Raw genomic sequence first — 12387 nt, forward strand, 5'->3', positions numbered from 1 at the left:
AACATTATTTGATTTCAATGCAGCTTTTCAGGAGCACTTAATAATATAAAGTGGGAGAATGCCCACTGGGTAATTGTGGGTGGAATGACACCTGGGAAGTAGCTGTGTTTTAGTGTCATTTATAGCAGCAGTAAATGCATATTGATTAGAATATATTCACACAGGCAACCTGCTCTTCAATTTATAATTTAGATAGACTGAGTAGAGGTGCCCGTTCTCTCTTTTGTGTGGAGCTCAGAGCACTGTTGACACTCATTAAAAGTTAAGGAGAGTAACGCCTGGCTAGCATGGGATGCAAATTTTCCATTTCACAAGCCATTGAACAGAAATGACCAGGCGTAAAATGTGGGGTAAAACGCACAGAGATGTTACAATGTCTTACCCTGATGAATATAGGGGAATGGCTGAGTTTTCTCACTGAAGCTTTACTGCTCAGTACTGACCACTTATCATAAAGAATCAGGAGAAAAGACTTACAAAGTCATATGTTGAGATAAACAAGCACCTCTAAAAACTTAAATTCAGGAGTACAAACTACTAGGCTGTAATGAAAAATTGAGATGCAGAAAATAAGATGCAGTAGAAACTGAAATTGGTTATAACCAATTGTTCAATTGGAGCCTAATGAGTCACCTATGAGTCAGTTTCACTATTAACCAATTTGGAATTTTATTTTACCGGCTGGATTCTTACTGGGGGAACGTTAGATTCTTTGGGAAAGGCGTTGACTCTCCCAGTCCAGAAAATGGCAAACTGGTGGACAAGTTTCTAAAATAAAGGCTGGAGGAAGTTTTTACTGATTTACTTTGCCTTCTGTATCTTCCTCTGTAGGTAAACAGCCTTCTCCTGCAATAAGACTCTCAAGTTTAAGCATCTATGATCCTATTTCACTTTCTACAGAGAAGTCATTTGTATCCAACCAACAGACCACCGAGATCAACAGTAAAATAGAGGAACAGTCCAGAAATCAGCACAAAGAGTAGGACTTAGGAGACCTAACTTCTGCCCTTGTTTCTGCCTATGCTTCATTTTCCACTTTAAAATGTGAAGCAGAGCCCAACCGTTACCTAATTCGCCTGGGTGCAGAGGAAAAAAATATAGTTTCCTATTTTTAAAACAACTTTGCGGTTCTGAAAAAATGCAACCTAATAATACACACACACACACACATTATGCAAAAAGATGCCTAGGTTTTGGTCCTATGGGGTACCTTGTATTGCAGCTGTTTGCTTCAGAAACACACCAAATCTTATTTAATTGTTCTATGTTTGCCAGAGTATAATACTTTTAAAACTTTAAACTTCGTAAAAAAGAATGTCCCCAAATCAGGCTTTGATTTTTATAAGTCACACCAAAATCTTTCCAGTCAGTAATACATGATTGTTTTCCTTGTTTCAGATAAACAGAAAACAAGTACACGGATTGAAATGCAGACAAATAAAATCCACCATTAGTATGAAAATCTTTAATCAGATTTCATTTCAGTGTTTCCATTTGTGTGGCCATGTTATTAAAAAGCATCTTAATGACTTAAACGTATAAGCTGGAATGGTTGTAATATCATGATTTTTGAAAGGGAATTACATCCTTACAGGTAATTTTACATATCCCCCATATTTGAGATACCAGCTGATTTCAGAGCAGCTCTGTTCGTTCTCTCTCAACCAAGTGAAAAGAGAGTAGAACCCACAGTGATGAAAGAAATGAGTAATCAAGTGAGTCATGTTTGTAGCCAGTGTTATTATTGGGAACACCGAAACAAAATATGTCAATTTCTCAAAGTCAAACCGCTAGTGAGGGCCAGTCTTGGAGTTGAATCTTAGCCTACAGAGGCTGGGCTCTTTCCATTGCACCTGCTGGTCCTGATGCAATGATGTTGGCATTGGGAGAGAGAAGGGATGACTAGGGGAAAAGTCAGCACTCGCTGTACTCTCCCGATAATCCATCTCTGGGCAGACTCTCCCAGCGGGCCTCCAGGTTCCGCCAGTCTATTTTGCAGACGGTGCGCTGTTCCTTCCCACCTCTCGGCTCCACTGCTACACCCTCACCCATCTTCTTCCAGGTGGCCTGTGACTTCGGGAAAGCAAACAAATGACTTCATGCTGACCCATTTGGAAATTCCTGCTCTGCCTTTTGACCTGTACTTGCGGTCTCTCTGACTATTCTGATCAAGCAGGAAACACATCCTAATATCAGCAAAACCTCTCCTAATTTTCCTAAGAAGCCTCTCCTCCCTCCAGACCCATCACCATTACTCACCTCTAGGAAATTCATAATAAATACCCTGGCCTTCCTGTCGTATCTAGTGCTTGTTCTTTAAAATAATAACAATGCTCACTCCCTCCTGCTCTGAAGAGGCAACCAGTGTAGTAAGCTTCCTGTGTCATCCACCAGCCAGGTCCTTGGGAGGCTTGGCCCCTCATTCTAGTCTTGAGGGGACATCTGTCATGCTCTGGAATCCCTGCATTTTCTTAAAAATGACCTGTCATAAAATATTCTCCTTAAGAAAATCAAGATTTGGAAAAGAGGAAATGCTGAGTCTCTCCTTTCAGCACCTTGAGCAATAGTTCATTTTGTGCAATTTCCAATTCTATTCAGAGTGTCTAAATTTTTTTTTAATTTATGGACCAATCATCTATCTGCTTATTACACGTCAGTGCTTACGTGCTTAGTCTCTCAGTCATGTCTGACTCTTTGAGACCCCATAGACTGCAGCCCGCCAGGCTCCTCTGTCCATGGGATTCTCCAGGCAAGAATACTGGAGTGGGTTTCCATGCTCTCCTCTAGGGGATCTTTCCAACCCAGGGATGGTACCCAGGTCTCCCACATTGCAGGTTGATTCTTTACCGTCTGAGCCACGTCAGAGAACTCCGAGAAACCAAACAATTGTCAGAGCTCTAAAAGAATGTCAAAAGAAGCAACCATGGGGTAATGTTATAAAAAAATAGAATTTTGAAGTTCTAGTTCAATGTTATTAGTATCAATACTTCTACACATTCTCCAACATCAGTATGTAATGCTGGAATTACAAGCTCTTGCTTCCCTGTTGGCTCAGTTGGTAAAGAAACCGCCTGCAATGCAGGAGACCCAGGTTTGATCCCTGGGCGGGGAAGGTCCCCTGGAGAAGGAAATGGCTATTCAACTCCAGTATTCTTGCCTGCAGAATCCCATGGACAGAGGAGTCTGGTGGGCTATACAGTCCATGGGGTCACAAAGAGTCGAACACGACTCTATGGCTAAACCAAGGGTCCAAAGACTGCAAATTACTAATATGTGATTGAAATGTCAGCAATAAAATTAATTTGACTGGTATTAAAAGTACTGGTGCTAATTGTAGCCTCAGTAAGCATAATACATTTTATTGGCACAAACCACACTATTCTACAATTATTATTCATGTGTAATGTAATCATCCTATCAATTTTCCAGAATTTCTTCTCTTTTGCAGTCTTTTTTCTGTTACCTATGAATATCAACACTGTGGCTGAATAGTAAGCAAGCTAGAACTTTTGAGAATGATAAATAACTCATGAGGAGAGTATGTATCTTCAGTTTTAAATGGTAGGTTTTATGCTCTAGACATAAAAACATGCTAGAAACAGCAACTTTCAACTTTTAAAATTATAGGGTTTTGAAACTGATTTTGGAGAATAGTTGCTTTTAGACCTTGACGAGAGGAACGAACATACAAAGTGTTGATGGAAAGTGGTCTGAGCCGTGTTGTATAATGCACAACATTCTAGGCTCTCTTCCCACCCTCTGGCAGGATTAGATGGAGTGAGTGGCAGAACTTTGTCCTTCAAACAAGTCTCTTAACAGTTCTGCCAGGGGAGTAAAGCACACAGAGAGGACGTATGCTGCCAGGAAGACTGTAGAAGCGACATGAGTTCTGACTGGTACAAGGGAGCTGGGTTACAGATTCATTTCCTGGGCTTCTTTTCAATAAAATACAGTGTTCAAGGGTAGAAAAGTCTAGTAAAAGGAATTTGGGATTTTGTTGAGAACCTGAAGGCCGTTTTATGAACTTCAAACAGAAATGCTGTGACGCTGAGAAGTAGAAAATATGGGGTTCCAGGAGTTAGCCTGAGGACACCCGTTACCAGAAAGTGCCCATGTGTCTGACTTCAGGACAAACACCTTGGCATGACACAGTCCAACGGCACTTCTGGTTAGTACTGAACATTTGCAGCTCTTCCAATGCGGTGTGTGCGTGCTCAGCCGTGTCCGATTCTTTGTGACTCCAGGGACTGGAGCCCGCCGGGCTCCTCGGTCTGTGAAATTTTCCAAGCAAGAATCCTGGAGTGGGTTGCTATTTCCTACTCCAGGGGGTCTTGCCGACCCAGGGATCGAACCTCTCTACTGTCTCCTGCTTTGACAGGTAGATTCGTTACCAACTGCACGACCTGGGAAGCACCTCTTGCAATGCAGTAGTTTCTCTTATTCAGGTATGTATTGATTTGAAGGGAAACATAGAACTTTTTTTATAGAGGGGGCTGTAATGCTCACCAGTGGAGCAGTGGTTACTCTTTATGAACTCAGTAACTAAGGGGGTAAAACTGGAAGGAGCCTTAAAGGTTGCTATTCTCTATTTTGACCTTTCTGAAAGTAGGTGATAATGGGTTTAATCACCGTTAACTCATCTTATAGGAATAGAGCTCTCACAGTAAATAATTATTATTTCTGTGACAACAAGCAGATAAAAAGTCCGAATACAGGGAACTATTTATACTATTTCCTACTGGCAAAGCTCTTTCTCTTCCTACCTTCCTATCCATATATGATCGGACACAAAGTCAACTTATACTTTTCCATGCTGAAGGAATTGTTGATCCAGTTTTTAGTAACTGTCTCTATTCTCTTGTCTCCAAGTCAGTGAGCATCTTTTTTTTCTTTTTCAGATTGTGTGTGTGTGTGTGTGATGTGGACCATTTTTAAAGTTTTTATTGAATTTGCTGCAATATTGCTTCTGCTGTTTATGTTCTGGTTTTTCGATTTGGAAGCCTGTGGAATGTTAGCTCCCCAACTAGGGATTGAACCTCGCACCCCCTGCACTGGAAGGCAAAGTCCCTACTGGACCGAGGGTGAAGTCCCCATGAACATCTTAACTCCAACAGGAGGACTTAGGGATGAGAGCCCAGACTGGACACAGGGGTTGCTTGCCGACTTCCATTTTAACACTGCTTCTCGGATGGGGCTGCTATAGATAAATACAGGACCGCTCTGTTGGTGTGGTGGAAAAGAGAAACATTTATTTGAAAAATGGATATCTATTATTTATGTGTACCTCAAAGAGTGGACTCATTGGAAAAGACCCTGATGCTGGGAAAGATTGAGGGCGAGAGGAGAAGGGGGTGGCAGAGAATGAGCTGGTTAGATAGCATCATTGACTCAATGGACGTGAGTTTGAACATATTCCAGGAGACAGTGAAGGATAGGGAAGGCTGGCGTGCTGCAGTCCCTGGGGTGGCAGAGCCAGACACGACTAAGTGACCGAACAACAACAACAACAAAGTTAACAGAATATTTTACTTATGTCTATCAGATTTATCAGAGAAGGCAATGGCACCCCACTCCAGTACTCTTGCCTGGAAAGTCCCATGGACAGAGGAGCCTGGTAGGCTGCAGTCCATGGGGTCGCTAAGGGTCGGACATGACTGAGTGACTTCACTTTCACTTTTCACTTTCATGCATTGGAGAAGGAAATGGCAACCCACTCCAGTGTTCTTACCTGGAGAATCCCAGGGACAGGGGAGCCTGGTGGGCTGCCGTCTATGGGGTCGCACAGAGTCAGACACGACTGATGTGACTTAGCAGTATCAGATTTATATTTACATGTATGCAACATATACACACATATATGTATGTTAATTTAAGGCAGAATTTTATTAAGGGTTAATTCATTTTTTTTGATGCAATAAAGTGTTCATTGCCTTAATGGCCTAAATTATACATCACTTGTAACCAAATATGAATATCAATTCATCCCAGCTTCATTGAGCTGGGCGCAAAAATTTGCATTTTTCAATTCAGTTTCTTTCTGGTAGGCCAAAGATCTTTAGTTGAGAAAAAGGCAGAAAAAAAGATAAGATCCTCCTTATCAGATTGAACAAACTCTCTCAGAGTCAAGCTGGAAAATGCCTCCTGGTGCTGTCAGAATCAAATGGAAACAAGTGTTACATAAGGGCTAAAAAATCTTCTGAAAATTACTGCAGCATACCCACTGCATTCTTAGATATAGATCACAGAAAACGTCAGAATCCACAGGTATGGAATAAAAGCTAAAATAGTTCATCAAATGAAATCAAATGAAATATTTAAATATGTATGTACAAATTCAACCTACTGTTTTTTATCTGCATTCAACTCTAGATGTGACATCTAATCCATGAATTCCATGTTTAGAGGCTGGAAATAAGGAGAGACTTTAAGCTCTTCAAGTTTTAAAGTTTGAATTGTGGTTTCTTTTTGAAAATCTTAAAAATCCATCAATTCTTCAAGAGATACAAAGGTATATTATTATGCTGGTTAATTTGTATTTTGCAGTAGCTCTGTTTTTTATGAGTGTATTTATTAAAGTGCTTCAAATACGTTAATAAGGAAATTCTTTCTAATCTAACTATCCCTTAAAAGATACATTTGAAAAAAAGGACATTTGCTCTCTCTCTCTTATTTTCATCCTATTAGTTTGGTGAGTATATTCCTTTCCTAAATTAACAAAGACAGAGACTGGCATAGGACTTGATAAACTTTGAAAAATAAATTGGGAAGCTTCAAAACAGGTGTATGTGGCATTCTAACCCATTTTTCAGTTTGCTTTTTCTTTTTAAAAAAATTCATTTATTTAAAAAGAATTTTATGCATTAAAAAAATTGAAGTATAGTTAATTTCTCATGTTGTGTAACCCATATTTTTAAATTAAGACTACCTAGAAGCAGAAAGAGCTTGAAATACACACACTCCCTTCTGATGAACTGAGTATTTTCACTCTTGCATGTTTCATCTCCTCCCCACCCAAGAAAGTACATTGTTGGCTCACTCCATCAGACCTCTCCTTATTAGGAGCCTCTCTTCCTGTCTGACATTACCTAACTCCATTGTGTGCCCGAGTGAAACGCCTCCGTTCTGTGGAACCAGGAGTGGAGTGGGTGAGACGGCAGGAGGGGCCCTGGTTTCCTCGTGAGGAAATCAACCTTGCAGCTTGATTACCACATTTCTCACTGTGGCCTGTCTCGTTCTGAGTTATTTATGCGTCTATTCCTTCACCTGGCAGGGTTGTGTTGAGTTGAACTGAAGTCATTAGTCCTGGCTGGATCTGTCTCTGGATCAACGGCCTTCCTTGTCCAGAGTCACTCCCTGAAAGTTGATGAAAACTCATCGCATCCTCAAAACAGATGAGGGAATTCTTGGGCCAATGGGCTTGGGAGCCGAGAGTGAGAGAACCAACCTCCCTGGAAGAAAAATTTCTGCTCTAGTTCAGAACACGCTGGTTTCAGGATCAGCCATAGCCATAGCCCTTTTCGCCTAGATTTCTTCCTGCAAGAAATCTACCCCTGTAGGCATCCTGACCTTACGTGGATTTCTCAAACCTAATTTAGATCAGGGTGTGAGTAGGGAAGAGAGTTCAAAAGAAGAGGCCCCTGAGGCTTTCGGAAACTTTCTATTTTTAGGATGTCAACTTTGATGTTTCCTGGAGTCTTGAGCCAAGCCAGCCTTGGAACAAGGAGCCAGTGAAGAATGGGGTGAGGGGCAGGCTCAAATGCCAGGTCTCGTGCCGACCAGTTGTGTAACCTTGTGGTCTAACTTCTCAGTGCCTCAGTTTCCTTATCTGACATGTGAACATAATAATAGTATGCGTCTGGTGTGGGCTTCGTAGGTGGCACAGTGGTAAACAACCTGCCTGCCAATGCAGGAGTCTCAGGTTTGATGCCCGGGTTGGGAAGATCTCCTGGAGAAGGAAATGGCAACCTGCTCCAGTATTCTTGCCTGGAAAATTCCATGGACAGAGGAGCCTGGCAGGCTACAGTCCATGGGGGTCTCAAAGAGTCTGACACGACTGAGCAATTGAACATGAGCGTCCGTCTGGTAAGGTTGTCATGAGGATCAAATGAGTTAATACACATCAAAAGTTTAAAACAGTGACTGACATCAAAGAAGCATGTGATTTTAATCTAATTGCGTGTATGACTCCTAGGGCTTATTTGCTTTCAAAGTTTTTTTGACTTTTCCTTCAATTCTAAGAGGTTGATCAAATGCTCAAATGCCTCTTGCTCCCTTGTTTCTAAGGCAAAAAGATACTAACAAGTCACGGAGTGGAAATGAAGAAACCAAACAATATAGTCCCTTCACAATAGTGTGTGTGGGTGCCTCCGTTTTTGATGACCTAAGAACACCTTGGTTCTTTCCCTGTCTACTTTGAATTTCTAAAAAAAAAGCTAAAACGGACTCTCTTCTCAAAATTATTATGTGGCCTTATTGTGTCTTTGGAAACTGCATTCAGGGGAAAAATTGAGAAGTTATAGCAGCAGCTTATTAAGGAAAGCCCCTTTTACAGAGCTGGATAATGTAAAAAAAAAACAAACAACTGAGACGTGTTATTTGTCTTTTCACATGTCCACCTGAATTGGAGAGTTTAAATAGGGAAAAAAAAATTTATGCATGTACATACCTGTGTAGGTGTGCACACACACACACTTAGAAATGGTAAAGACAATAGTGAGACATTTAAAAGACAGAAGAAAAAATTTCCAAGGATAAGTGAGTCACCAGATGGTCACACATTGGAAAGGAAGAAGTCCACTCAGCCACTTGGAGGAATTGTTTCCCAGGCGACTCAGTGGTAAAGACTCTGCCTCCCAATCAGTGCAGGAGATGCAGGAGACACAAGAGACATGGGTTTGATTCTTGGGTGGGGAAGATTCCCTGGAAGAGGAAATGGCAACCCACACCAGTATTCTTACCTGGAGAATCCCATGGACAGAGGAGCCTGGTGGGCTACAGTCCATGGGGTCACAAAGAATCGGACACAACTGAGTGACTTAGCACACACCTGGATGATTTATCTCCAAATGTATACTTTTCTTTTACAAAATCAGAAGGAGAATCACTGTGAAAGACTCCAAGCAACTTTATGTAACAACCCAGTTTCCTGGATCGTGCTCTTTGAGCACTCTCAGCAGGCTGGGCCTTCCTGCCAAAGCTCTGGACTTCATGAGCTTCATCTGTAGAAGGAAAAGAACATTATCTTTGGGACAATGACATGGGGCCAGAAGAGACACTGAGTCTGTCCTCAGCTGATGGTGTGATCTGGGGCCATGCAAACTACCTCCCTCTGTGCCTTACAGACGAAGACATTGGGCTAAGCAACCTTAAATGTCCTTCTGCATCTGAGACAGAAATAAGGGAGGTGAGTTTACTTCAAAGACCTTTGGCAAATCCCACAGGGTAAGATGCTTTTGTGCCTCTGCCCCAACTTTTTCTTTTGCTTGTTTTTCATCATCATCTCATCATGTTATTCCTTATCCTATGAGATGGATCAGTCAAGTGGGAGAATGATTGAATAAACCAAGCCATCATTTGTGTACTTTTCCTTGAGGGTAGCTGTTGGATAGCTCTTATGTGTGAGGGGGTTTATCCGAGTGATGATTTTCCCAGTAGTCATGTATGGATGTGAGAGTTGGACCAAAAAGAAAGCTGAGAGCTGAAGAATTGATGCTTTTGAACTGTGGTATTGGAGAACACTCCTGAGGGTCCCTTGGACTGCAAGGAGATCAAACCAGTTAATCCTAAATGAGATCAGTCCTGGGTGTTCACTGGTAAGACTGATACTGAAGCTGAAACTCCAATACTTTGGCCACCTGATGTGAAGAACTGACTCTTTGGAAAAGACCCTGAACCTGAAGCTGGGGAAGATTGAAGGCAGGAGGAGAAGGGGACAACAGAGGATGAGATGGTTGGATGGTATCACTGGCCCGATGGACATGAGTTTGAGCAAGCTCTGGGAGTTGGTGATGGACAGGGAGGCCTGGCGTGCTGCAGCCCATGGGGTTGCAAAGAGTCATACACGACTGAGCGACTGATTTGAACTGAACTGTTTGTGTATTTCCTTCTTTTAGCCTCTCTGATCCCTTTCCCCTTAGCAGCAGAGAATGAAGACTCGCTCATGAGACACACGAATCTCATGTGTCTTTTTATTATACAACAAGCACATATACTATAAGTAGTGAAAATGAATGTCGAGACAGATGATGCTTTCTGAGTTGTTTATACGTATAATAACAGAAGGGAACTGCATATATGGATAGTATTTTCTTAAATCATCTTTCCCCCCACCCCCCCACCCTGTAGGGGAGAATACACACAGTCACCTCCCCTCCGTTGCTAATGAATTAAAGCTGAAAAGCAAGTTGAAGGATGAAGTTGTCAGTAAATGATAAATAATTGACTCATGATGACACTGGGCTTCTCGGTTCATAATGGTTATTATTGTTGCAGGAGGGGCTCATTAGTTCCTAGGTGTGGTCTTCCTTCCCGGGCCAGATCAGTTTATCAGGGACCAAATAAATGCAGGAGAAATAATTAGAGATGTGTGCGAAGAGCCGAGCACCCACTCTTCCCATTTGAAAGAAAACGACTCACTTTTCCTTGGCAGCCACACCTTCTAATTACTTGCAAATATTTAAGACTCATTATCTTCAAAGTTTGGAGAAAGACAGAAAAAGGAGGGGGTGAGGGTGGTGGGCAAAGGTGCTGATAGTGGATCAAAGGCCCTGGTTCATCCGCGGCTGACTTTGTTTTGGGCGACTCGGAGCCTCAAGGCGGAGTGGATGAGTTGACAGCTCTTTGGCAATCCGGGCGCCCTGGAGAAGGGCAGCTTGTGTTCAGCCCCACCGCCTGCGACCCGCCCTTTACCTATCTCCTTTGACATGCCATGTTGAGCAAGAGGTGGTGATGGTGGTGCGGTGGGGGAGAGAAGCCTCGAGTTTTCTAGAACCGAGGTGGTTAAATACTGCCCCCTTTCTTTCCTTCCATCACCTCTGGGCTGGCTCACCTTCTGGTAGGGTTGAGACCAACTCCTTTCTCTTCACACCTTCTCCCTGTGAGTCGCTTTGGGCCCAAGGTCCTTGCTGCAGGGTCTCAAGCCCACTAGTGTGCATGCATGCTCAGTTGCTAAGTTGTGTCCGACTCTTTGCGACCCCATGGACTGTAGCCTGCCAGGCTCCTCTGTCCATGGGATTTTTCCAGGCAAGAATACTGGGGTGGGTTGTTATTTCTTCCTCCAGGTGATCTTCCCGACCCAGGGATTGAACTCGCGTTTCCCGTAGCTCCTGCATTGGCAAGCAGGTTCTTTACCACCAAGCCACCAGGGAATACCCCAGGACCACTAGAGCCGCTTAGAATTTTTGCTCACGCTGCTGAAAGACTCAAGGCCTCCTTCTGTACCTGTGTAGCATTTTATGTAAATTCTGCAAGCGATATGCTCTTCTTAGAGTCTCCTTGTTGAGGGTTCAGCAAACAGGAGACAGATCAAGACTTTAAAAAGGGAGAGTGTTCAAACGAGCATGATGAGAAATCACTTCAGCCCAGTGACTCAGCGTGTCATCTCCACACAACATCAGAATTTAGAATGAGATGGATTGACATGGTGCACTGAGTCTCCTGTCAAATCTTTCTCAGATGCACAATCAAGCTGCTGAGACATTAATATTTTTTCTTTCTTCTATTTCCTCTTCATCCTGCATCTTGAAAGATTATATTCTTAAGAAGGGGAGTTTTACAGTCTTAGGGATGCAGGTATAAATAAGCTAACTTTCTCTTTCCTTCTCCCTGAATTCCACCCTAAAGGTATATCTTTAAATCTCCTTAAAGGATTTGTTTGGGGTTTCCCTGGTGTGTCAGTTGGTAAAGAATCTGCCTGCAATTCAGGAGACTCAGGTTTGATCCCTGGGTTGGGAAGACCCCCTGGAGAAGGAAGTGGCAGCCCACTCCAGTATTCTTGCCTGGGAAATCCTGTGGACAGAGGAGCCTGGTGGGCTACAGTCCATGGGGTCACAGGAGTCGACATGGCATAGAGCCTAAACCACCACCACCACCACCAAAAGATTTTGACCTTTGGACATGGGTATTGTGGACGTGTCTTTGACTCTGTGGCCCATTGAACTGTGGAAACATCTCTGGAGGTTTCATGAATGCGTTAAGGCTTCCTAAGATGAAGAAAGCAGGCACTCTGGGCTGTGGTTAATTCGACAGTGCTTCTTTCCTGGCCTTTCTGTTTCTTTGTTTTTCCATCTTTCTTTCCTTCCTTCCTTCCCTCTTTCCTTCCTGTGCTTCCAATACCAAGCATCTCTTTCCACTTATAAATGGTTTAAGGAAATATTTTCTCAGTTGTTC

General features: G+C 42.7%; 1 protein-coding gene across 1 annotated transcript in view; it reads left to right on the top strand.

Annotated features, from left to right (window-relative positions):
- The first annotated feature begins 3787 nt into the window (after positions 1–3787).
- Positions 3788–12387, top strand: part of LOC109576755 (uncharacterized) — a 366105-nt gene continuing 357505 nt past the window's right edge. Inside the window, exons 1-2 of the mRNA XM_070778427.1 lie at positions 3788–4168; positions 4379–4445. The gene's annotated coding sequence lies outside the window, so the exon portion shown is untranslated. The remainder of the gene's footprint in view (positions 4169–4378; positions 4446–12387) is intronic.

The sequence above is a fragment of the Bos indicus genome, chromosome 23 (assembly GCF_029378745.1).
Source record: "Bos indicus isolate NIAB-ARS_2022 breed Sahiwal x Tharparkar chromosome 23, NIAB-ARS_B.indTharparkar_mat_pri_1.0, whole genome shotgun sequence".
Lineage (NCBI taxonomy): Eukaryota > Metazoa > Chordata > Mammalia > Artiodactyla > Bovidae > Bos > Bos indicus.